Source organism: Peromyscus maniculatus, chromosome 12 (genome assembly GCF_049852395.1).
Source record: "Peromyscus maniculatus bairdii isolate BWxNUB_F1_BW_parent chromosome 12, HU_Pman_BW_mat_3.1, whole genome shotgun sequence".
NCBI lineage: Eukaryota > Metazoa > Chordata > Mammalia > Rodentia > Cricetidae > Peromyscus > Peromyscus maniculatus.
This window is the reverse complement of record NC_134863.1, coordinates 40,316,486-40,343,720: the sequence shown is the minus strand read 5'-3', so window position 1 is coordinate 40,343,720 and position 27,235 is coordinate 40,316,486. Positions and strand designations below refer to the sequence as shown.

At 41.5% G+C, this 27,235-nt stretch overlaps 1 protein-coding gene across 6 annotated transcripts in view; it reads left to right on the top strand.

Moving 5' to 3' along the window:
- Positions 1–580: 580 nt before the first annotated feature.
- The window catches only part of Hhla2 (HHLA2 member of B7 family), a 98,619-nt gene continuing 71,964 nt past the window's right edge, over positions 581–27,235 (top strand). For 2 of the 6 annotated variants that reach the window (XM_076548955.1, XM_076548956.1), the window contains exons 1-3: positions 581–733; positions 1,056–1,153; positions 2,125–2,172. The gene's annotated coding sequence lies outside the window, so the exon portion shown is untranslated. Of the gene's footprint in view, positions 734–1,055; positions 1,154–2,124; positions 2,173–12,930; positions 13,139–27,235 lie in introns of those variants that run through there. The other 4 variants (XM_076548954.1, XM_042258924.2, XM_076548953.1 and 1 more) reach the window with 4 other exon arrangements.

Sequence of the window (27,235 nt, the reverse complement as noted above, 5' to 3'; positions counted from 1 at the left end):
TTTTTACTGTGAGAATCTGACTGTCACTTTCGAGGCTGTCCTGCAACTCTGACTTTTAAAGACTGCTTCATCTCCGGCTTCGGCAGAAGGCCAGGCACGGAGTGACCTGCTGGGAATGGTCTCAGGGATCTGCAGTCTCCGGCAAGCACCGCTTTCTTAAGGACCGTTTGGTCCTCCTTCAAGTTCTGCTCCAAAGTGGGTACAAATTTGTTTTAGTATCCATTGGTAACTTTTGTGCTGTAAGGTAACATCCATGCCACACTGACGTTAAACTTTCAGACAACCTGGGAATTGACCCGCAGCAAATACCATGTGTCAATACTCGATCGGTCCCATGAACTGCTGTGTCAGGTTCTGTGCGGGACACCTGGCACCTCGGAAGTATCTGGAACTGGATTTCTTCCCTGTGGCTTCCAGGGTGCGGGAGGAGACAACTAACTGCGAAGTTCTGCGTGGAAGCAAGATGGGTGTCTGGAAAGTCACAGGAAAAATTTTAGTCCGCTCAACCTTCTGAATGACATATGTACTATACTACTGAAGGAACCAGTGTTTACAAGTCAGTTGAACGTTCTCTCTGGCTGCCTGGGAAACCAGCAAGATAATGAATGCCGGGGCAGAGTCACTAAGGATGCTTTGGAAGAACCCCTGCTGAGAGGCGCCAGGCTGAAGGCTGGGCAGGAGCCAGTACCTCGTCTCCACCTGATGAACTTCCCACGCCTCTGCCAGCCTCCAGGTGTGAGGGCGAGGGCTGTCCGCAACGCGATGGGTCGCCACATTGCCTATGCAACTGCCTGGCAAGAGGTTCAGGGAACCTTCAAAATCAATGTTCAAAGTGATTCTAGGGTTCAAAACTGCAAGTCTGTTGAGAAAGCTTGTGCTTAAAATCGGCCCAGACTTTTGACCTGGTCCTTTGTCAGAAGACCTGAACTCCTGAAGCTGAGTCATTACTCTTAATTTTAGACTCAGCAGACTGGTGTGGGTGCTGACCTAAAGCCCTAGCTGTGATAGTTCCAACTGTAGTACTCGACCCGGCTTTCTGATTTTCCTCATTGTAGCTCAGCACTTCCTGGTTGCTGCCTTCCGTGGAGTAATGACCCACTCTTACCGACCCAGGATTTAGTTGAATGGGTGACATCTGCTGTCATTTTCACCTGTAAGTAAAGCCTTAGCAGTCTTAGAGGCAATTGGCACCACACTGTGTTCTGTGATTTTCTAAAAATCACACTAAACAATTTTGAGTGACATCATTTCAAAGTAATTAGAGGCATATTGCTTTTTAAATGGGTATTTTGGTACTGCATAGCCCCTAAATGTAAGTCGACCATGGCAAGTCTTCACTTGAGAAAATAGCAATTTTCTTTTTTCCCACATATTCATTTTTTCTATTGAAATAGAATTATATCACTTCACTTTCCTCTCCCTCCAGTCCCTCCCAGAAACCTTCCTGCAAACCCCCTCTGTGTCCCCACTACTCCCAATTTAATAGCCTCATTATATTATCATTGCACACATGTGTGCATGTATGAAAGTATATACGTATGTATGTGTATGTTCAAATATATATACACACAACTCGTTGAGTACATTGTTGTTATTTGTGAATAAATGGTTTCAAGACTGACCATGCTGCACCAGACAATGAATAAAAAGTCTCATCCCCTCCCTGGAAGAGACTAATTCTTCGCCCAGCACTCATCAGTTGCCTATAATTCTTTGTTCAGCGTTGGGAACCCAGAATATTTTCCTGCTTCCGGATTAACTTGTCCACCAATACTGCCACTGTTCTAGTCTTGTTTGTGCAGTGAATTTCTGGGAGAGCCTAGTTCGGCAGACTTCCTGGTATCCTGGCTCTTCAAAGATTTCCACCCTGTCTTCCACCATGTTCCCTGAGCCTTAGATGCAGGCGTTATGATGCAGATGTACTCATTGGCCTGAGCTCTCCATGATCAGGTGGTCTCTGCATTGTGTCCACTTGTGCTTTTCTGGGACAATCACCCTTTGCTATAAAGAGAGGCTTTGATGAGGAGCTATATTTAACTGTGGGTATAAAGGTAAGATTTAGAATATACTTAGGAGTTATGCTGGTGAAGCGAAGTGGCAGTAGTGGATTTTTTTTTTTTTAAGGTCCAAGACTCATCTGCCCCAGGAAGCTGGCTAGGTTTCCAGTACCAGGTATGATTTCCCTTCTGTTGGGTGGGCTGTAAGTCCAATTAGACAGCTCTTGATGGCCACTGACATGCAAGTGTCACTTATTGGACCTTTATACATATCTTGCCATGCTGGTAATTGCCATGGTTCACAGGTGTTGCAGCTGGGTAGGATGGTTTAATTGCTTCCTCCCCATGTCAGCTTGTATAGTATTTTTGGAACTATGGAAGCTAGACAGGAGGAAAGAGAATTTCAGGTCACATCCAACTCAAATCGTCCAAGTCTTGGGTGTGAAGTATGCAATGTCTTCATCAGTTGAGCAGACCTCTCAGCCCCTTAAAGGCAACAAAGGCTACATCTATAATATATAGCTTTGGGAGCCACTTGGACTACCCTAACCAATCATTTGAAAGGAGGTTGCTTATGCCTGGTACTGAGGATTTTGTTCCTCCAGGTTATTGAAGGGAGCACTGTCAACCCAAGTGGCTTAACATCCATAGATAGCTTAACCTTAACTAGAACCAACTACACCACTCCTTGGCTTTTGCCCAAAGGATTCAACATTCTTCTCCACAGATACTTGTTCAGAGATGTCCATTGCTGCCCTGTTCACAAGAGCCAGGAAATGGAAACAACCTAAATGTCCTTCAATGGATGAATAGATAGTGAAAACATGGTATATAGGCACAATACTATTCAGCTGTAAAGAAAAGTGAAATCATGAAATTTTCAGGTAATGGGTGGATCTAGAGAAAATTATATTGAGTGGGATAACCCAGACCCAGCAAGACAAATGTCACGTGCTCTCTTTCATCTCTAGTCCCTAGCTCCAAATCCTCAGATGTGAGTATACACCATGGAGTAACCACAGTAACTAGTAAAATATAAAGGGACCAGAGGTCAGAGGGATTTGGGGGGAAGGGAATAGCAAGATACAGGTGATATGAGTTGGAATGGAATAGCAAGGAGAGTCTCCAATAGAGGAGGAGGGGCTAGGTCAATAAAAAGTGGGAGGAACAAAGAAATAACACCAAGGGTGTTTGGTAAAGCCTGAGTGAATCATTTTGAATTTACCTAAAATCATACATAATACATATAAGAATATGTGTACACATCTGTATCTTAAAGAAAGTAGTAATATTTAAAACATATAGATTCTCCTGCTTCTGTCTGGTCATTATGTAGGAAGAGACTTTCATAAGGAAGTTTCAGAGGTAATTCTGACATTGTGAATATTTTGCTGACTTGGGAAATTAACCTCTTCATAAAATCCAATCCCACTTTGCTATTTTGACACTTCTTTTGTGTGAAAGTATTCATTAACATTTCACATAATTGCCCTGTTTCCAGAGCAAGTATGTAATTTCCCCCAGAATGAAGATTTCATAATGCATATCCAATAAAGTCCACCCAGTCTGCCACTACTTGACACCTTTGACTTAATTCGAGTTTGAAGGAGATTTTTCCACTGTTGATCCTGCTGGATCCTGATGATTCCTATTGTTCATATGCACCCATTTAAAGCTGTCTAGCAGCCAAGGCCATTGTAGCGTCTACTATTCAGTTACTGTCGTCTCTCTTGTGAATGCTTGGATCTTTTCTGAATATGTATTGCTAGTGACTAGTGACAATTCGGTAGGTAGGATTTTAATCAAACTGATGAGAGCACTATCACAACTTTGCCTTTGCCACAATGTTCATGAAAACAGCAATTAAATTTTGATAATAATGTTGGAGGCTTCAGAAAGCCATGATAACTGTTAGAACTTATACTGTAATAGAATATGAAATCAGCCAAGGAATAGACTTACAGAGTTAAAAGTATTTCATTTTCTTAGCAAATTGCATGGAGATTCAAAGGCTGTGTGTGTGTGTGTGTGTGTGTGTGTGTGTGTGTGTGTGTGTGTGTGTATGAATAAGTGAATCAGTATGTATCGAGGCTAAAGATCAACTTTAGATGTTATTATCTAGGTTGTGGCTACCGATTTCGGAAATGGGGCCTTTCACTGTTCTGGAACTCACTGCTTTGGTCAAGCTGGATGGCCAAAAAGCCCCACGAATCTGTGGGTCTCTGCCTCCCCAGCAGTGACACCACAAGTGTATACATCATTGCACCCACGCCAGCTTTTCTACACAGATTCTAGCGACCCAACATAGATTGTTATGCTTGTGTGACATGTGCTTTATACACTGAGATAGCTCTCCAGCCCAAGGCCAATTTTTAAAACATGCTTGTGTAGCTTATCAATCCTCTCATGAGTTGCTTTGCACAATTACTGTGAAGAAAGCCATCATAGGATCTTTATTTCTGCCTATTGTTAGCATCAGGCTGGCTTCTGTGACCCCTGGATGCCCTTCCTTCTACCTCTGTATTCTTCTCACTCTTTTCTTGAAGGGTTTTCTTCTCACAGAAGCCAAACCTTGCAGGTCACTTTTTGGATTCATTTTTCTTTGTGCAATCCAAGCAGCCCAATCATAAATAATGTCTAAGGCTATTTATTTTCTTGCCACCACCAAAATGTGTTCTGAATCCGAATTGAAAGATGAAATCTGGGATGGTCTTGCACATTTTGGCTAGTTTTCCTAAAATGACTGTCTTCAGAATTGTTGCTTTCCTGTGGTAAAGGCCATGAACAATCACTGGTCTCCTCTGAGGTAGCTGGTTGGTCATGAAATTCTGTACCTCATAACTACTGTGTTGTTTATGAAGGCTGCAGATCCCTAAGCAGCTAGGGAGAAAAAGAGGTAGGAGCAATTTCTCTTTTAAAGCAAGCATAGATGGACTCAGTAATGCAGATCTGTAACTCCAACTACTTCATAAGGTGAGGAAGGAGGATCACAGGTTCAAGACCTACCTGGGCTACTGAGTAAATCAAGGCCAGCCTTGGAAACGTAGTGAAAGGCTGTATTGAAGTAAAAAGAGAGCTGGAGCTGGAGCTCAATGGGAAAGCCTAAGAACATAGGTTCAGTTCCTACCACTGTCAAACAAACATACAGTCAAACAAATGCCCAAGTATATTTTTCCCTAAAGAACTGAAAGCAATTACAGGCTTCACGTACTACTTTTCTTTTCAAGTAAAATAACTTGCTATTATTTTTATGTTCTGGTAAAGTGCAATCAAACTATAAGAAACTACAAGCCAGGCGGTGGTGGCGCATGCCTTTAATCCCAGCACTAGGGAGGCAGAGTCAGGCGGATCTCTGTGAGTTCGAGGCTAGCCTGGGCTACCAAGTGAGTTCCAGGAAAGGCATAAAGCTAAACAGAGAAACCCTGTCTCGAAAAACCAAAAAAAAAAAAAAAAAAAGAAACTACAATCAGTCAACTCTAAACCACAATTGCGTGTTCTTACCAAGTTATTTTGTATCAAGTTATTAATCACATGGGCAATTCTAGTGCCCCTTTCATGGGATAATTACTGATAGAGAGTCTCTATTTTAAGATTGCTTTGAAGAAAGTAGACTTACTGGCTACTACATAGACTGGATATGTGGTTTGGGAAACATAGAATAAACACAAAGTGGTGTTTTAGAGTGATGTAGTGGGTAGCCATTCCAGCTTGGATCTGGAAGATTAAAGTATGTACATCATACCATTGACACCTATTCAGGATTTCAATGGGCAACTCCTATGAGTTCTGAAAAGGCTGATTCTGTGATTACACACCTATTAGAAGTTATGGCCATCATGGGAATACCTGTACAAATTAAGACAGACAATGCCCCAGCATATGTCTCCAATAAAATGAGACAGTTCTTTGCTTATTACAATATAAAGCATGTTACAGGTATACCACATAATCCCACAGGCCAAGCAGTCATAGAGAGAGCCAATCTAACTTTAAAGGATATGCTAAATAAACAGCAACAGGTAACAATGACTCCTAGAAATAGACTGCATAGTGCTTTATTAACCTTGAATTTTCTCAATGCTAATGACAATGGAACAACAGCTGCAGAGAGACATTGGACAACAGACAAAACTCCTGAGCTAAACCAACCAGTTTATTTCAAGGATGTGCTGACCTCAGAATGGAAACCTGGATATGTTCTACGTTGGGGAAGGGGTTTTGCCTTTGTTTCTACAGGAAAAGAAAAGCTATGGATACCAACAAAATTAATAAAAATTCGATTCGAACAGGAAAAACCCCTTGATGAAGAGAAGTAAAAGATCATTCACCAATGTGACATCTCTACAAGTTGTAAAAAAAATTTAACAATCAAAGGGTGGGGTAGGGTTCTGTTTTTGTCTTTCCAGGATAATGGAAATACCCATCTTCCAAAACTCATAAGGCCTTCAATATCCGGATATTTACAGCAGAAAGGAAGAATCTATTGGTACCAATCTACACATGGTAAAATCTCACTGTCTAACATCTTTCTCTCTATCAATCTAGAAAAGTTGTGGTTCCAATTCAATTATAGCCAAGCTGGCTTTGGAGATGGAATTGGCTCACTCCTTTTCTAAACCCAAGCATATTGCTAAAAGAAAAGAGATTCTTCAGTCCCATATCAGAAGAGCCCTCTGGTGTGAGACAGAAAGAAACCAACAAAGAGGGACCATTGTCTTCTAAATTCTAATTCTCTCCATGTTTACTCTTGATTTCTCAGAATCCTTTCTTACATGCTATGTCCTCTTTAAATCCAAACCTCCCATTTTTGATAACAAATAAGTTTTTCCAATAGCAATCTCAGAAGTCTCCAGAAGGAAGATGGGGCCCCAACAACAACAACTCTACCCAATCCAGAATGATGCCATGGTAATCATCATCATACTACACTTATTGCCAGAATTTCAGACAATCTTACCCATTACTCTAAAACTTGCTACAGAACCTACAGTTAGTCTAACTGAGATTTAACTATCTGAGCTTTCTCACAGTACCCAACAGAGATAACATCACCCCCTAAACGGCAGGAAGCAATTCTAAGAAAACGACGCCCCTTCTCCCTTAGGTTTCATAATTCTCAGGGTTATGGATAACGGTTATAGGGTTGGGGGTGGAAGAAAATATTAATTCAGTATTGTAAAAAAAAAATAAGGGGGGGAGAAGAAATGGAACAGATAGGTATAAGATATGATGGTAAATCATTGTATATACTAGTAAACAAACTTAGTAAAATAGCAACCTTAGACAATTTGCACTGTAATTTGTACTGTTATAGATTCTTATATGTTGATACAAATGTAAACTATTTTTATACTCCTGTTTAAGATAATTTGTATATTGATACAAATACAGAACTATATTTGTTATAATGTACATATATTTCTACTCTTATTTGAAACATTTTTATATTGATACAAATGTAAATTTATATCTATCATACTTTATATATGTTCTACTTCTGTTAGGATATTTGGTATATTGATATATATTTAAGATTATTGTCATATTGCATATCGCACTATATATTCCTACCTCTGTTATAAATATCTTGTGTATTGTCACAATTTTGAAGTCATCGTTCTTCACCATACATTTGCTTATAGACTGTTTACCTTATTTACGTGAAGCCTTAGTCCTTAGGTTATTTCGGTAGATAAGATTTATAGATTTATAGTCGCCTATGCCTGTCATCTCTATAGTTACATAAGTTAGGTTATCCAGATTTACAGATACATAGGTCAGATGGACAGGTAATCTTCAAACACTTCATAGACCTAGAGAATATGGCATTTAAATAACTTAGAATTCTGTTGACGTGAGGCACAATTGCTCCTGGCTGCACCAATTGATCCCGAGAGAATGTTGGGCTTCTAAGACATTTCCATTTGGAAGTTTGTCTTTTTGGCACAAAATGGCCTACAGGGCAAAGAACTGCCCTTGCCTTGATGGCTGACAGTACAAATGCAATGCTGTCCTTTCTGGACAAGCGGGACACAAGGAAAGCGACCACTGTACTCTGCCAAGACAGGGTAAGATGGTCTTTCAGAAATCCTGCTTCTGAAAATGGTCTGTCAGATACTCTAGGCCTGTAGCCAATTTGAATGCACCAACAATGCTGAGAAACATTAGGTGACTGTCCAGGCTGCCAGCTGTCTTGGTCTACTCTTGCAAGATTCCCGAAAGTTGCTTGCATCCGTCTACCATTTCTCAGGTACCATTATGTTCCTTCTCAGGTCTTTGATGGGATTGAAGACTAACAGTTATAGTTACAACTTAGTATATATAATATCTTAGATAGAACATATTAAGTATTAGATTCAGGTTCTTTAGGATAGGACACCTTTGAATGATCTTTATAACATGCCGTTTACCTATGCTCTATACTTCTCTGGACTTTAGAATATGTTTCTTGCTTGATATTGTTTGCATTGGTTGTAGTTACATCTTATCTAGGTCATTATCCCTCATTATTTCTGGACAATATTTGATAACCATTCCTTTATATATAGTCTTGTATTAGTTTAGAACCTTCTTATTTAGACAAAAAGGGGGAGATGTAGTGGGTAGCCATTCCAGCTTGGATCTGGAAGTTCCAACCCCCATTGAGACTCTGGCAACTGTCATGCCTACGAGGCGGGGCGAGGGGAGGTGCTGGAAACCCGAGAGCTGGATGAGCGAGCGTTCTCTCTGGGCGCGCTCTCTGTTCCTGGACCCTGGACGGTGGAGATTGACTGTGCAGAGCTCCAGAGAACACCACTGGATTGCGATACACCTTCCCCAGACTCCCGCAACCTATCCATTCCTTCATTTGTAAGTCATCCACTAAATAAATCTTCCTTTTAACTATGTGGAGTGGCCTTTATAATTTTCCCCAATAGCGTGACAAACACTTTAGTCAATATATCTGAGACCCAGAGGGCCAGTTTCTTTCCTCATACTTATAACTTCATATACCATCTCTCAATATTTTATGAGGAAACACACCAACATTTGCATGCTTTCGTATTTCTTTGTCAAATATGTAAAGTGACCCTTAGAGGTGCTTATCTCAGAAGTAGTGTGACTAACTAATCTGATAGCCAGCATAACGAACAGAAGAATTCCTTTTGGGTTATTACGTTAAAATGTAACCTTTCTGACTCAAGAATAGCAGTTAATTTTTCTTGGTACTATGCTCCACAGCATGCTGCTAGCAATATGATATTTCACCTCAGAGGCTTCATTTATTTTTCTCAATATCCTTCTTGTACAAGAAACAAACAGCTATGAATGCCCACGTCCCACCAATAAATCCTTAAAGGGCAAATCTCAACAAATACGCACATGTATATGTAATTACAGCTGGTAAATATTGTTGTTATTTCTTTCATAAGCCTTAGCTCTATAAAGATATTTTTTTCTGTTTTCTCTGTTCAGTGAGGCTGCTTAAAATAAGCCATCCGCACATCTAAAATAAGAAGCCTTAAGAATAAAAGTCTGACTTCTTATTAGAAAACTCGGGATGAAAAGGAGCCTGCCAGGAAGCTTTACAGACTAAAATGTCACTGGGTAAAGATAGCTACTCCAGCTCTCTCGCCTTGTCTGCAGACGGGCGCTACTTTTACATATGCGTCCTTCTGAAGCAGCCCTTCCCTTGAGGTAACCACAGTTTTCTATTGTTAGGCACCTAATATATGCAAACCATGCAGGACAAAAAGAGATTAAATGCTTGACATTCAAATAGTAAATCTTATAACTTTGTCTGCGATTGGAAATGGGTATAATGAGTATTGACTTTCAGGTCTGGTGGTTGTTAGAGTAATAAGAAAAATGGACTGGGAAATTGAAAGAATATGTTTGTATCCTGTTTTCCATGAGGGTACTCCAAGAAACATGGCCAGGATACATCTTTCAAGTACATTCCTTTGGACAGTGAACCAAGGGAATAGAGGACAAGATCCTGAAAGGAGTGAGACAGGATGGAGAAGGACCTAACCCAAGGGGGCATTGCTCAGTTGGCCATACCCCATGGACAATAAGGACCTGTTCCTGGTGGGGAATCATGGAGAATACCCTTGAGGATTATTGACTAGAGACACAAATAAGAACAGCCTGACCCCCCACAGACTAACACTAACCACAGAGAATATCAGTGTTATCTTTTTCAGGGGTCACCCTGGGAAGTAAAGAGTGTGTGGGACACCAAGCAGGGGAGTCACATTATATAGCTGAGATAAGATGTCAAGAATTCGTGTGGAGTTAGTTGACTCAATAATGGGCAGAGCAAACACTTAGATGGAGGGGATGTGTCAAAGACATGAAGATATCTAATAGAACTCCCAATACTAACAGTTACTCACTATGAGCATCATGTCCACTCAGCCTTATTTCTTCACTCTACAAGAGGTGATAAAGGAGGATCCCCTTCTCTGCCTGTTTATCCCAGTGATTACAAAAGAGCATTATGAAACTGATTGGCAGATAACCCACTAGAAACTTGAAAGTTGCTGAGGATATTGTAGATCTTCAGCATAGCTAGAAAATGGGGAGAGAAAAAGATTAGAGAAAGCATGGAGAAGGTCCCTGGAACCCCTGCCTTTATGTGACCGTTCTAAAACAACAATGGACCAGAACAGAGGGCACATACAAGGGGTAACAGCATCCGATTCAGTGTTTTTGGGAAACAAGTGTGTAACTCCAAGATGTAATCTTTCATTAATTGGAATATCAGAAGAATGTTTCTTGAGAGAATTAATACCAGTTGATATATACTCTTTAAGTGACTAATAGATGAAGAATAGGCCTGGTCTACCTCAAACCAACTTAAGATCTACATTTCAGTCATGTCTCCCCTTCTTAGCTTTAGTCTTCAAATTCACTTTCTTCTGCAGTGCTTTGACAATTGAAAGCCTCCAGTTACATTATTAATTTCAGGCTTTTTTGATCTCCGAGACATCAACCAGAAGCTCCCCTTTCCTCCTTAAGCTGTATGACAGTTATGCTTTAATTCCCTCATAATTTTGCATATTTAATGAAGGTTAAACACCAATGTCACTATAAATTCTCCTCTGGAGTATAGGTTTAGGTGTGTATGCATTATAGATATAATCACAGTTAGCCATATTCCATATGACACCTCTTGAAGGGATGGAGGGGCCGCTTTGCAGAAAAGAACTAGTGTTTGAAATGATAACGGACTTTCAGTGATGAAAAACGGACCTTCTGCAAGCTGTGGCCCTACAGGCTTCCCTTACGCAGCTTCCTAATGGTACATTCCTACTTCTTTTCAGGTGCCTTTTACTGGGGTGATTGCTGCAAGCATTTCACAAGGGAAAAGTACAAACCCTGAAGCCACTAACCTAGTCTTCAACATTAACCTGGTTATGTAGTACCTGTGACATCCCTCTTGACTTATCTCTCAGTCGTTGGTAGTTTTCAAAACCTTCCGTTCTATTTTTTCCCTCAGTGTGAACAGCCTCTGCATACCAAATATCTCTGGATGCATACACGATTTCATTCTAAGACTTCAAACATCGTCAAAGAATGTCTAGTTCTTCTACTTGAGATTCTATGAAAGTCTGCCCCCCCCAGCGCCCCCCAAGCCTACACTTTAATACTTTAGGATCTTAGCTATTTCCCTAAATGAACATGAGAGTGGCTGTGATGTGTCAGGAACTACATGGCTCTCAGGGATTCGAAGGTGGAAGCTAGGATTGCCTGCATCCTTCAAGGACGTCCCCGTTTGCTCTTGTGTCAGAATAAATCTTACTAAAGAATGATAAAAGTTGCAGTGGGTAACATTAGGGTTTCAGAGCTTCTTAGTTGGTTTTCAGCTGGCAAAGGAAGGTTTAGGACAGGTGACTCCCCATAGAGTTGTCGAGGGAGAGCTAGGAAAGAAGAGGGGACGAGTTCCCAAGTGCACCGGTCTTCTTCCCTGTGTGACAGGTGGGTAAAGTGTGTAGTGAGTGATGCCCAAAGACAAAGTCATGTGAAAAAGAGAATTGCATGCCATTCTAAGGCTTTGTGCAGATAGAAGACTCCTGGTACTTGTCTTCATACTTTTTTTGCTCACTTTGTAGCTTTTGTGACTTTCCCCTGTATATTCAGCAAGCAAGTATTGACCATCCACTGCAAGATAGTACCTTGTAAGTGCCACACACAATGCCAGTTGCTGAGAAAATAGGTATGATTGATCTTGGATAAGATGCATACATGTGATATTAGAGGACATGCATACACATATGCACTCTCTCTCTCTCTCTCTCTCTCTCACACACACACACACACACACACACACAGAGAGAGAGAGAGAGAGAGAGAGAGAGAGAGAGAGAGAGAGAGAGAGAGAGAGAGAGAGAGAGAGAAAGCCTGAGAGAGAAGGGAGGTGGGGGGGGGAAGGAGAATTATCACCTTCATTGATGCGATAGCATAGAGCAATGGTTCTCAACATGTGGGTTATGACCCCTTTGGTGGTGGAGTATCAGATTATGATTCCTAACAGCAGCGAAATTACAATTATGAAGTAGCAATGAAATACTTCTATGGATGGGGGTCACCACAGCATGAGGAACTGTTTTAGAATGTTGCAGCATTAGGAAGGTTGAGAACCACTGGCATAGAGGAAATACATACAATGCTAAGTCCTCCGCATGAGCGAGGAGGAAAAAAATGTATAGGTAAGGCTTTGCTTTGAATCTGTTTGCTAATCTTGTGTATTCTAGCAAGCAGGACAGTAATAAAGATTACAGGTCTGGAGGACTGTGGTTCCTTACATAGAAGTGTCGGCCACCAAATTGCAAGCACTTTTCTTTTCTTCTCTGCAGCAAGTTAGTCAGCTTTTCAGGGGACATGAAGTTTCTCAAGCACCCTACCTCAGGAAGTTGTGTTCTAATGTTGTTATTCTGTTACCATGCTGACTGACGTAGCAGAGTGAAATCCCTCAGCTGTTAACATAGCTGTGCCCCTTTACTGCCTGTGATGCCAAGGGTGTCTGAACTTTGAACAAAGTGACTCAGAGTTAGGGAAGTGTTCCAAGAAGGAAGCTGGTGGGTTTGCACTTTGCTCAGAGTAACTCAGTGCATTCTTCACTGCATTTGACTAGAAGGTATGGAGTTCTAGTAAAGGTAAGATTTTCTTTCTGTACTGTTTATATCTAGATTCTAGAGTTGGGCACGATTGAATCAAATGTGTATTGTTTTTACTTGATATACTACTTTTATGTTAGGGAAAAATGTGATTGGTCTTTTAAATCAATTGAATATATATAAAATCAATCTCACATGCACAAAAAAATAAAAAAGTTGGCATGGTGGGTGCTGCTGATATATTTTGAATAGAAGAACTTAACAAAAATGAGAAATCTTAATGTTGGACAAGACTCAGAAGGAGGGGCTGAAGGATACTTGTTTAAAAACATATTTGAGGACTTTTGATTTCAGTAGGTTTATTATGTACTTATCGAGTTACAATATAGGGCTTTTTAGTTAACCTAAAGTGGCAAACTTCACCGCTGTGATAGCTGAAGATTGGGAAGAATGTGGCAATGATATTTTAGCAGAAGCATCGGTGATTTGACAAGTCCCTGAGAAATTTTTGCTACCCCAAGGGGAAGTCATTAAGTTGATTTTATTTTTAATGCGCAAGGAGTGATTTTAAAAATTAAGATTTAATTCGTGTTAGCACTTTATTGCTTGGGATTTTGTATAATAGAAAAAATAGCAGTAGATAATTTTGGGGTGTGTCACTGTAGTTTGAGGAAATGAAACCAAATCCTTTCATTTCCTTGAAACTGTCTGCTCAGAGCGCTGAGCTGGTGCTGGGTGCTACACTTTCATGTCAGTGCAAAGATTCAGCAGGTATGGAGATGCCAAGATTACTGTCTGAAGCAGCAGTCATTGGCATGAAAGCCTGATTCATCATTAGCTACTTGTGGTTTGGTTTCTTCTGGCCTTTAGCTGCCAACTTTGTAAAGGGAAGTAGACAGAAGTGCCCGTGTTTGCTGGGAAAAACAAAAGTCAATGAACTAGCTTAACGTGTTCAGCAAGGTGTCTGCTATATAAAGAGTTCCCAATAAATACTGATGATTACTAAGTATGTCTATTTTAGTATCTGAATGTAAAAGAGAAACAAAGAATGTCCTGTAGCATAGAACCAACCTTAAAAGTTTGGTGATTCTTAGTACTGTCTTGGAACAAGGTTCTGCCAGCTGTAAAACTTGCTCTTGGCCTGAGCTGTCTGTCTGTCTGTCTGTCTCATCTGTCTGTTTGTCTGTCTGTCATCTTATCTTATGTACTTACTTTATGTATTTACCTATGTAACTCTGTGTGTGTGTGTATGTGTGTGTGTGTGTGTGTGTGTGTGTGTGTGTGTGTGTGTGTATACGTGTATACCACAGCTTGCTTTGTGAAGGTCAAAGAACAACTTCTGGGAGTTGGTCTTTCCTTCTACCCCGTGTGTCCTAAGAATCTAACTCAGGTGATCAGGCTTGGCTGGCAACAGGCTCCTTTCTCTGCTAAGATATCTCACTGGCTCCATTTTCTTTTCTGATCATTTTTTTAAAGATTAACTGTATTTTAAATTATGTGTGTGTGTTTACAGGGGGATGGTTATGCCTACATGAGTGCAGGTGCCCTCAGAGGCCTCAAAAAGGTATTGGATTCTCTAGAGCTGGAGGTAGGGGCAGATGGGACTCATCTGACATGGGCGCTTGGAACAAAACTTGGGTCCTTGGCAAGAGCAGTGCATGCCCTTAACTGCTAATCCATCTCTCTAGACCAATTTCTGGGAATTCTAAGCATAGTTTTGGACGTATGTGTTTTCTTCTAGAGTTATACTTTTGCATTCTTTTTTTCCGAAGGTATCTCCCATTCAACTAAACATTTTCCCTTATATTTTTCTTCTGTGCAAGCTGAGATGGGCCACAGCTTCTCCAGAAACCCAGGGTTTCAAGTCTCCTTGTTTTCACATCCCTGTTTTCTTCTTTTTGATGGTTTGAGAGATTGCATTGTTCCTCCTTCTCTTTAGGGATTTTGAGGGTGACCTAGCATGGCTTCACTTTGTTCACTCTCTTGCAAACTTTTTCTATAAGAGTTCAGTCTCTCTCCTCATTAATTCAAGCAGCCTCAAGGCAAGTAAATTTTGCAGCTTCTTGCAACTGCACTATATTTTATTGCCTTTTGTGGTGATACCTTGTTTGTGATCTAACAAATAAAGCTTTACCTGAAGATTAGAGTACGGAGCTAAGCCACTAGTTAGCCATAGAGGCCAAGCAGTGGTGGCACACACCTTTAATCCCAGCACTCAGGAGGCAGAAGCAGATGGATCTCTGTGAGTTCAAGGCCTCCCTGGGCTACACAAGATTGATCCCATCTAAAAGAGAAACAGAACCAGGCAGTGGTGGCACACACTTTTGATCCCAGCACTTGGGATCTCACGCCTTTAATCCCAGCACTAGGGAGGTGGAGACAGGAAGTGATACGGCTGGGCAGAGAGAGAAATACAAGGCGGGAGGAGACAGGAGCTCACTCTCTTTCAGGCTGAGGAGTTGGTGAGGTAAGAGATGGTGGCTGTGGCTTGCTCTTTCGTCTCTCTGATCTTTCAGCATTTACCCCTATATCTGACTCTGGATTTTTATTATTAAGACCAATTATGATTCATGCTACAGCCTTTCTCTAAGTTTCCTACTTTAACCCTTCTTTGATTATTTCTCTCAACCTAACCTGTGTGACCCTTATTTTTGGGTAACCCACCACAGTGAATTCAGTAGTCACTATGTTACCTGCTCGTTATAAAAGGCCAAGCTAGTTTAATCCATGAGCAATCTCATTCAGAAGAACATTGAGTTGTGTCATGGGATGAGGAAACAAGACACCTACCAAACTGAGCTTTGATTTTTGCCTCAGTGATTATTAGACACGTCATCTCACACAAGATTATATACTTACTGAATTGAGGTGATTTTTCTAGTTGGGAGATAAATATTGATATGATGGTTTAGCAATCTGACCCTGTATGGTAACTCGAGATTGAAGGAGGAAATTGTTCAGTTCACTTTGTTTTCCTGGTTGAATATTGTTAATTATTTATCTGATAGCAGATGTGCAGGTATCAACCCCAGAGTAACTAGAAACCTGGAAATATTTCAGCATTCTGAATTCAGCCTCCCTCCCTCCCACTGGTTTCTGATAGAATGTTCACAGAGGCAGACACTTCATTAACTGTCTGACGTGTCCCCCAACTTTTTCCTTGACAATTTGACTTTGATTTGTTCAGGTCACTGGTGAGGAGTCCTGGGTTCTGACAACCAAAATGGCATTCATTGTCTTCGAGGGAATCGAGAAGCTCTTCTCAGTCATCTGTTTGTCTCGCCTTTGAATTCCAATCCTTTTTCAAGTTCTGCTCTGTGTCCTCATTTTAAGTCACAGTAATGTCCTTAGTGTTTTCTTGTCACACAGAATTTTCAAAGGTGGAGACTAGTTTTTTTCCCTTTCTTTCTTTCTTTCTTTCTTTCTTTCTTTCTTTCTTTCTTTCTTTCTTTCTTTCTTTCTTTCTTTCTTTCTTTCCCTTTTCTTTTCTTTCATTTTTTTCAAGATCTCACTAAAGATATTGTCCACCTGGGTCAATAAAGGCAGAGGAGGTAATGAACACACTTCATAAATAGTTCCTGTGGGTCTTGCTTTTTCTGTCTGGTGCTTGCTCCCTCCATGAAAGCAGCATGGAATAACAGTCAAAGAATCAGCAAGTCCCCCCGTTTTCCGGGTAGAAACCAAAGGTTCTTTCCCCATTTCTCCCAATGAAATATCTTCCTTTTTTCTTTCTTTGATGTTCAAATGCTTCATTACTGTTTGTCTTGACCATCACTATGCTGAATTGACTTTTACCAGAAGGTGGACTGATTTTGGGAAAAAAGGATTTGACTTGGTTTTCATTTCAAGGACTCTTTCTATTTTGTCCTTGTGTTGGCTGCTCCATTTGGTGGCTTTTTAACCTCAGGCTACACCATTTGTGCCCTCGGGATTAACCTCATTGATCTCATACACCATACATGAATACACCAGTCCAGCTCAACACTTCCACTGTTTCAACAATGGCTCCCAAAGGGATGTCTTCTGTGCTTTACAGGTTGTGTGTTCACGTTGGTTACCATTGAAATGATTATTCCCTTGGCTCTTCAGTCCTCTCTCACCTTACTGTTTTGTTAGGCTTGTATTTAGTCCTTGCATAGTTCTGTATGTATTCTGTCCATTACTTTCCAGTTATGCTATCCCTAATGCCTCATCCTTTTGTAGACTGTGGTTATCTGTTACATATTTGGTGTGATGTTTATTTTGCTCAGAAGAGTCATATTGGTTTGGTATAGTATACGTGTGGCAGACTCATGCTTGGTTGGTCTTGACACTGCATTTGAGAGCTTACAACTCACAATGATAGCTGTAACTGCTGTCACCTTATATCACAGGACTCTCTGAGGGCTTGCTGCCATATTATAGTCTCATGTTCTTAGCCTGAATTATTTGCCAGGGATGGACATTAAGCACTGTCTGGTTTTTGTTAGATAACATGACTGGTTATTTTTGTACTCACTAACAATCACATTCATATGTTTAGACCATTGTTGGGTTTTGGGGGTGTCTGTGGCAATTTTTCAGAACTTTGATTTGCCACAGTTTGAGGTATGGTAGTGTAAGCTCTACTTCAACAGTAGAGTCAACCCCATGGTTTATGCTCCCTCTTGTTTTAGGCTGTCCCACACTTTGGAAAGGAGAGAAAAAACAAATGTTTCTCTCCAAACTTATGTACTAGATTAGGTTCCTAGGGCCCCCACAAATGTGATGGCTTAAAATAATGAAAACGTTCTGAATCCCCAATATCTGAAATCTGGGGTTGAGGGACCACACACTCACAGGAGCATTCTTGCTTGCGGCTTCCTGGTTCTGGTGTGTCCTGAGACAGTGTGATTCCAGTGCCAACCTCCATCCTCCCACGATTCTTCTTACTGTGCATCTGTGTGTTCATTTCTGACTCTCAACGGGATTTAGGGCACAGCCCAACCCAGGATGATCTTCTCTCAGACCTTGTCTTCTCCCCATTCACAAAGTTCCTGCCTTCAGATATGGCCTTAAATGTCGCAGGATCCAACTCAACCCACTATCATGTGTTAGGAAGGACTTTCAAGACTAGTCAACAAATTGCGTGCATATTGAGTCTGGGTATTGGTTAAATCTCCTAAAGCCCTGCCCTGCAACTTTCTGTGGCTTGTGGATATGGTAAATTACTCTTTCAGTCTAGAGTGGTAGAGTCTGCTCTTCCCTGTCTCTGCCTGAGGGTGTGGATCATCATTCATGTTTCCTTGAACCCTGCCCACAGATTTGTTGGTTGTTTTTAATTTGTTTTATCTTAAATTATTTTTTTTATTTTTATTTGTGTGTATGTGTGCCTGACTTTTGTGTGTATCATGTGTCACCCTGCTTCTCCAGTCCCCGCCAGATTCTTGAGGTAGAATTTAGGGCCTTACTATGGTAGACAAGGACTATATTACCAGGGAACTCCTCAGCCCCAGTCATTTGTTCTTGATTATCCCAATGGGTTATTGTATTTGCTGCCCAACTAGGACTCATGTCTGTCTGATTCTATGTTCTTGACCTATAGTATCTCTACTCATTCCCTCTATAGGACTTCATTGAAGTTTTTGAAGACTTGGGCTTTATCATATTAAAATGTATTTTACTTATATAATGGGGTCAAGTTAGTTGTTTTTGCAAACTGTTAGTTTTTCTGTACATACTAAGATGGTTCATTTTCACTTCTAAGCTGTTCATTTATAAGCCTGTGCTCTCGCAGAGATGAACCTGAGGCAAGGATTAAAATATTGATATTTCATATAGACAGGAACAACCTGATACAGTGAGGAGATGGAAGCGAGGCAGGGTGGGTGGCTCTGGGAGGGGTGGGTTTCCGTATTGGCTGCTTCATGAACAATGGAAAGGAAACTTGGGAACTTTTGTGGCAGACAATTACATTCGCTCAGCATGATGGACATTTCTATAGCCTGAATAGAGAGCTGTGTCTCAAGGTAGTCCATGAGAATGAGGGATGAAGGAGAGAGATGGCATTCATCTGGCAGATCTATTGTTTCCTTTCCATAAAGATTTACCACACACCTGCTGGGAAGACAGTTCAGTAGTAAAAGTATTTGATGTACCAGCATGAGATCTTCTTGGAATCCAAGAACCCATTTAAAAGAAAGCCAGAGACAGTTGTAGCATCAATAATTCCAGTGATCTAATGGGAGACAGGAGACAGAGAGAGGAGAATGCCCAGAAGCTGGTAGACCAGTTAGCCTGGAATACAAAGTAGACAAATGGCAGAGAGTCCCTACCTGAATGGTGAAGAGAGACACCAATGTTCTCCTTTGCCTGCCATAGGCATGCTCAAATTCACACCAACTAATGCGTGCCATATACACAGGCACACGCACATTTAGCACGCAGAGGTAAACAAACCATCCTACACATCCAGACTTCATCATCTAGTCCCTGTGATGACAGCTCAGGATACCACGGCCGACCCAGGCCCTGCAGTAAAGTGTTTCATTTTACTCCAGATGTATGAGGAAGAGCCAGGCTCTGCAGGTGTGTGGCCAGCTGACTCAACTCTGAAGTGATGTTCAGAGAAAATGGCCTGGCATACTCAGTACAAATGATGAATAGGCTTCTCACAAGTGCAATAAAGTAAATAAACGAGTTAAAACAAAGCAATCTAAAGAGGCTCATGAGATTTGCATCCATGGCAGTAAATTACATTTATAAATCTTTCTGATACTTTGACCTTCCAAAGGAAAACACAACTTGGTTACTTTGGACAGCCATGAGAAGGGGGCTGGTCAGATGTCAGGCTGAAGAATAAGTGACCGGTAAACCACTTGTTGCTCTCTACATTTGTCACTGTATGCTGTATTTTTATTTTATTTATTTTAAAATTTTAATTCTGAGTTCTTAGTTTCAAATTTGAGGATAAGTAAAAGGACAAGAACATAATAAAGGTTTATTACTTTTCCCCAGGTTCCCCTAGGCTAACATCTAAGATTCGTGTTGCATTCTAAAAATTTAAGATTAACAATGGGACAATACTATTACTGTGCTATCAATTTTATTTGAATTTCATCACAATTGCTTTCATGTTCCAGGACCCAATCAGAATACCCCTATAGGCTTAGCAGATCAGTCTCTTAAATCTTCTCTGAACTGTAAGTTCTCAGTGGTGTTTTGTGTTCTGTGACCTTGACAGTTCGGGGGTTAGGTAAATTGTAGCTTTGACTGTTAGCTTTCTTGTGGCTAGATTGAGGCTGTGTGTTTGTAGCAGAATACCTATAGACGTGGTATACTTGCCATCATGTAAGATGTAGTACAGATGTGATATCCATAGTATGTATAACATAGTACATGATTGCATCATGACTTGTCATGGATAGTGTTCACCTGCTTGCTTGTGCATAGTAGTTTGTCAGGCTTTCCTACTTTATGTTATTATTATTATTATTGTTATTGTTATTATTATTATGATTTTGGTTTTTTGAGACAGGGTTTCTCTGTGTAGTTTTGGTGGCTGTTCTGGATCTCAGTCTATCGACCAGGCTGGCCTCGAACTCACAGAGACCTGCCTGGTTCTGGCTCTGCCTCCCGAGTGCTGGGGTTAAAGGTGTGCACCACCACCTCCCGGCTTGGCTTTCCTACTTTAAGTGATGATTTCTTCCCTTGAGTACTCCAGTCCTTAGGAGGGACCAAGTCCTGTCTATATTCAAGAAGAGAGGCATTGAACTTCACTTGTCATAAGGAATTTGTGTGCAGATGCATTCTCTGGAATTATAGAGTAAGAGAAGCAATTCATTCTACCATGTATTTGTGTCAGATTAATCCAATATTATAACTTATTTGGCTGATTAAAATTTCCAGCCTTGGCCATGAGGGACTCTGAGGTTGAGGCCTGTAACCTTTGGTCATTGCTTCTACTTCTCAAAAACTTAACACGTCTTTCTTGCCTTTCTTTGTAGCTCACCAAATGTGGCTTCCCACACTAAATGCATCTACCTCAGCCAGAGAAAGCATATTTCCTAGAGAAAGTCTAGCTAAGCTAGAAGGAAATATTTTATCCCTGGTTTTGATATTTATAAGAAAAAATAAACCTTACACTGGGAAAAAGCAGTTATATAGTTTATAAATTGCCTTCAGGAGTGAAATACCTTAAAAATGCAAAATTCATCAGAAGATTCTGTTAACACGCTTGTGTTATTTTCATCAATCATATTCTGTTGACATTAATGATATATTGTTCTAACTACAAAAATCAGCTGGCTTAATTGTTGATTTTTAAAAATTTCTTGGCAAGTCAGAGTAATTCATTTGGATTTTCAAGGGAAATTTTTTGCAGTATAATGATCTGAATTCTGATTCTCAAAAGTTGTTAATCACTGAAAATGAACTGCATCCTACATGCATATTGGCAGTGAGGATGAATTTGCTTGTTTGTTATGATTGTGGATTTGATTTCTCATCTCAGCAAATATAGAACTGGATGCCCTTATGGTGCATCTCAAGATTGATTTGACAGTTTGAGAGGCCATTTAGAATGAGGGTTTAGGGAAGATGTAAGTACTTGATATTACATTTCACTCTATGTCATTTTCTCAAGTGTATAAATTCCTTGAGATCTGAAACTTTTTAAATGCAACATTTAGCGGGAGTATTCAGTCATCACTGCCAGCACAAATGAAGTTACAGTCACTGTGTGCTAACATACCTATGTAAAAATACTATTTATTGCATAAGCTTTTACTTGTCACCCAAATGCACTCGAGGTTTGGTAGAAGGTTATAACTTACACACTTTTCAAGTTGTGTTAAGGCAATACAGAATCAAGAATGCTGACAGAATTCAATTGCTTTCCTTCACGTTACCAAGCAGAAACGGGGTAATATCTTCGTACAGTACTTGTAGTCTTGAGATATTATTCCACTTATAGCAAATCCATTGTGGCTTCTCCTTCCAGCTCTGTAACTCACAAGTGGTGGAGAGCAACACCTGGGGGGGGGGCTTGCTTTTCTCTCTTTCCTAATAAGCCTCTGATCACTTAGTTAAGTCTCTTGGGGTGGTCTTTGTCTCCACTGTCTCTTGGGTAATTCAAGTACTGTTCTGGTGTGAAAAATAATAATTAAAGACATATGTAAATGTGTCAGCTAAATGTGGACCTATGCTTAATTATGCTATTCCGTGCCTGGTGAAATGTTGGAAGTGATGACGAGGATTGTGGAAATGTCAAGCAACATCAGACATTAAGTATAACTTACTTAGATATGTGCGGGAGGTAATAGGAATTCAGGTGAAGGAAGTAGCCTGTGAAGTCAGCCTGTGTCAAAATTACGAAAGGAATGGGGGATCCTCGGGTTGTTGCTGTTTTCTGGCCTGACCCTATAGATTGCTGGCTGTGTCATCTGGCTGATGTCAACATGAGCAGAAACCCCTATCATGTCCTCCCCATACCTCCCCCATCCTTGGTGCCACTTTCAAAAGCTCTATCTCTTTCTTATTTCTTTGCTTGTTCTAATTTGGGGCTGGGAATGGGCATCAGCAGGAGTGTAGTTTTCAAGATTGGTCTTTTGCACAGTTTGGGAGCTAGGATCTGAGCCAGAGAAACAACACATGGTACATAGAATTTGATTGCAATAAGTGGGACGTGACATAAATGTGATTATTTCTATTTTAATCTAAAGAGATATATATGTCCCCAACTGGTTAATTCTATAGAACAGCAGAAAAAGTGGATGGCACCCAGAGCTGGGTGAGCATACGGCTTGTTTAGTGTGAACAGAAGCATACACATGTAACAGAGGAGTGGGGTTAGTAGCACCGATTGGCTCTTGTTCCTTCTGTCTCCCCTACTCTGCTGTCAATCACAGAGAGCCACATTTTCCAGGCTCCCTTTCTCTATGACATCTGTATGGATTCAGCCAATGGGAGGCACAGGCAGACAACCAGAAGCCCAGAGGGGAGTGGAGAAGCCTGATCTTTCTCCCCAGTTTTACTTGTTGAGGTGTCCCAGCAGGGGCTGCCTTTCTTCTGTATCTCCTTGGTGCTTTCACAGCCCAAAGGAAGCTCTCACTGTCACTACCAACTTCTTCGACTGCCCGTCCAGGCCCATAGCAGCTTCTCATTACAGATAATGACTGGGCGGGCTTACTCACTCCTTTATGAAAAAAACATAAAATAAAATATAAAACAAACAAAGCACACCCACGGCTGTTGCTGTTTCCTGGCCTGACCCTCTTGTTATTCACTCGGTCATCAGTCATCCCTGCCATGTCCTACACAAATCTGCTCAGTGTAACCGAACTCTGTTTGGTACTAATGGCTCACGGTGTGCCTACCCTTGCTCTGAACTGCCTGGGAAGCTATGCTATCTGACCAGGGGTTATCCTTAACCAACAACTGATATATTTGGAGATGCAAACATCCTCTTACGTCTTGGAGAAAAGCAAGGCTGTGGTGTAATCTAGCTTTCAGTGCTTCCCAGGCTATAAGTCAAAGACCATAGTTTAGCCAAGCCTAGGGTGCTGGGCTTCTAACCTTTCTCTGTATTACTTCCTCATTTCTTTATGTCTGACTCTTGAAAGTTCATTCTTCTCAGTGATCCTGCTGTGTTGATACCCATTTCTGCCTCTGCTTCTAGGAACTGGGAGTTTACAGTGGTAATAGAGAAACTCTGTTAATCAGAGAAGTCACATCAGTGGAGTTTAGGAGCATCATTTCCCAACAGTTCCAACTTTGACAAGGAAGGTAATAGCAGCAGAACATCCAGAGGAATGAACAGTTGGTGGAATTTTTGACATTTTAAAATTGAAGAGAAAAAGAGGCTAGCCATGATGTTTAACATTGATACAAAGTATAAGAAATGCCTGTGGGATTATTAGTGGTGTGTACTTCTGGGGGTTTCTGTGAGTCTGTCCCAGATGATCAGATCATGCAGGTTCTCACACAGTGAAGTTGGGTCCGTTGATGGATTCATCTCATAATGACGGACTAGGAAGCTGTGAAAAGTAAATCCCCGGGATCCAACCCTGGCCCTGGCTTCTTCATATAGTCTCCCTTTTTCTCTGTCCCTGCTTGTCAAGGCAAAGCTTACCCGTCACACGTTCCTGACACCATAATGCTCTAAAATTAGATAATTAGACAAAATACCCTGAAACTCTGAGCCAAGGTAAACAGTGTTTCCTTTAGGTTCTGAAAGTGTTGGGTCCCAGGGATGAGAAAGATAATATACTTACCCAAATGAAGAAGGTGCATCAAGGCTAGATTTTACGGTAGAGCAATGATCTTGTGCCTTTGAGTGAGGAATTTTCAGTAGTGCAAATGCCTGGGTGGCAATTGTAAATCAAGTCTGATGCAAGACTCGAGATGCAAACTCGAAGGTAATTATATGAAGCCAGGAATTCTAAGAGTTGAATCATACGTCTCCTTTTTTGGAAAAAGGCTAGCATGTGTAGTCTTGCGGAGATGCAAATAGGACCGTGCAATTTAGTGGGAGTAAAGCCAGGAATAGCAGACGCAGCTAAACAGAGTGGCGCCATTTGTAAAGTCACCACCAATGACTGTGTGCAACTAGGGGGATTTTTTTTGAGGTAGTGTTTTTGAGGGACCATTTACCAGGAGGGGGGATGGGAAGCACTCACCTATTCTGCCCTCCCCTACCCACACCCACAGCATTTCCATAGACATAACCTTCTCCATGATTCTGGGATGTGGGTGATGTCCTGGGGAGAGAGAGAGGAGAGAATTACTGTGATTCTCCCTCTCCCTGCTTCTGAACACTCTAGGTCAAGGCTTGCCCTTGGGCAAAGTAGTCAGTTGGCTAGAGTTTTCCCCAGAACTGGTTACTACAGTGTGGCTGAAGGAAGAAGTGGACAGGTAAAGTCTTGCACAAGAGTTGACCATTGAGTATACATACGTTCGGGGTCCAAGGTGTTCAATGCACTTGAGTGTAGTCTGTCTTCATGTGCAGGGGTTAGGGAAAACAACTGACTTAATGCAGAATCAGGTCTGACTGTATACAGAAATTAAGCTCTGAAACCTTTAACACTGGTTTTAGTCTATTGGTGTGGGTTGAAGCAGAGTGCTTAGGGATTCGCTTCTCATCACATCTCCTTGTGTGGTTATGATGGCTTTCCTTCAGCCCCCACTAGCTCCTCCCTTATTTGTAATTCAGTTATTTCTGAGAGAGGGTGGTTGGTTAACAAGGCTCACTCTTCACTCTCTCTTCTGAGTGCCATTGTTCCCAGCCTAAGTCTAGACACACCTTGGTTCTGATGGATTTCTCCGGGTCAGCACAGGTTAGGTTTTACCTTTGTGCCCATAATACTAACAAATTGGCAATGTAACTCATACTAACAACTATGCCTGTAAAAATATCCAATGCTGAGAGAGGTGTTAACGGAGGAAAGAAGCGAAAGAGGCCACGAGTAGCCGTCAACCGAATTCTGTGTTCCATTGATTCTACTTCTGTTACCTGGAGTGAAGCACATCCATGGCCCTATGTTGTCCTCTAAGAAACAAAAGGGTCTTCTATCCCATCTTGAGGTGCCCCTTCTTACCATTTCAAACATTCACGTACTAGAAGGTTGGTCGTCTGTCCCCACCCCAGCTCCCCCAGTACAGGGATATTGCAAGGTGATGGGGCTTTCAGAGGTGATCTGCAGTTGAAGGTGATTGGGTCATGACATCTTTGAAGGTGTAGTTCAGTGCCGCTCTCCTGGGGTTGGTTAAATCTGGCGTGAGTGCATTCATCCTGGTGGCGCAAAAGAGTAGGCTGACTAAGAGCAAGACTGACTTCTCCTGTTTTTGACTGTGCCTTTGGGTGTTTGGTTTTTGTTTTTTCTGTTGCCGTGATAAAACACCATGACCAAAAGGAACTTATAGAAGAGAGAATATATTTTGGCTTATAGTTTCAGAGGCTGAGTCCATGAGGGTAGAGGACACATGACAGGAGGTGGGCAGAGTAAGAATCGTAAGGCTACTGGTCACAGTCACCCCTCTAAATCTGGATATCACTGCATATATAACAGCTTACAGATTATGGTATTGGCAGTCATCTAGTAAATTCTGAAGCTAAAAGTCAGAGCCAGCTCTGACCCTACAACCCCTGCTTCTGACCTGGCAACAATGCTCAGGTATTCTCACTATCTAATAAGACTGACGAGGTATCCTCACCAGCTAACAAGACTGACGAGGTATCCTCACCAGCTAACAAGACTGACGAGGTATCCTCACCAGCTAACAAGACTGATGAGGTATCCTCACCAGCTAACAAGACTGATGAGGTATCCTCACCAGCTAAAAAGACTGATGGGGTATCCCCACTAGCTAACAAGACCGGCACTCAAAGATGGGGTTATTTTTCCTCAACTCATCCGAATACAAAAGCTGTTGTGCCAACCAAGTGAGATGCCAGGCTCGGTGCCAGAGCTTCTTTTCGGCTCTTCAGGAGAGCAAATGCCTTTGTTTTCCCAGATGGGCTGAAAACAGTGCGTTTGTGTGCACATTAAGCCTTTTTCTTAGAAGCTCTTGCCCTGTGGAATCAGATTAAATTCAAGGTAGCTCATCAAGTGTGTGCCAGGGGTGTGTTTCCTGCCCTCAGAAGAGCCTCCAGCTCAGAACTGAGTACTGGCTGCTTCATAAAAGTGGTGTGCATACTGATTGGGTGTGCTCTGAGCCTTTGGAGACAAGGGCATTGGCAACAGGAAAATACTCGAAGATGATAACAGAAATGGTCCCCTGCTACCCAGAATGCTTAAGCATGTGCCCAAGGACCAATGTTAATTTCGCTTGGAGCTATTAACCTCTCCTTTGCCGCTGGGCCCTTCAGTTGGTCCTCTCCGCTGAGGAGGGTGCCCAGCCTGGACTGTGTAGCCCTGGGCAGGTCTCTTAACTCCCCCGCACCTTGTTTAACATGCATGTGAGAGGGCGATGCTGGCGAGGATTCTGAGAGGTTTTGTATCTGCTAGTGGGATTCTGGCGTGTTTGGACAGGTGAGCTATTAGACAAAATTCAGATGATTTATCTGATGGTGGGAACTTTCCCCTTTGAGCTTTCCTCTAGATAACAAAGCAATATCAGATACTACCAGCGATATGTCTTGGAGGAGGAATTAAGGCAAATAGGGATTATCAGTCTCTG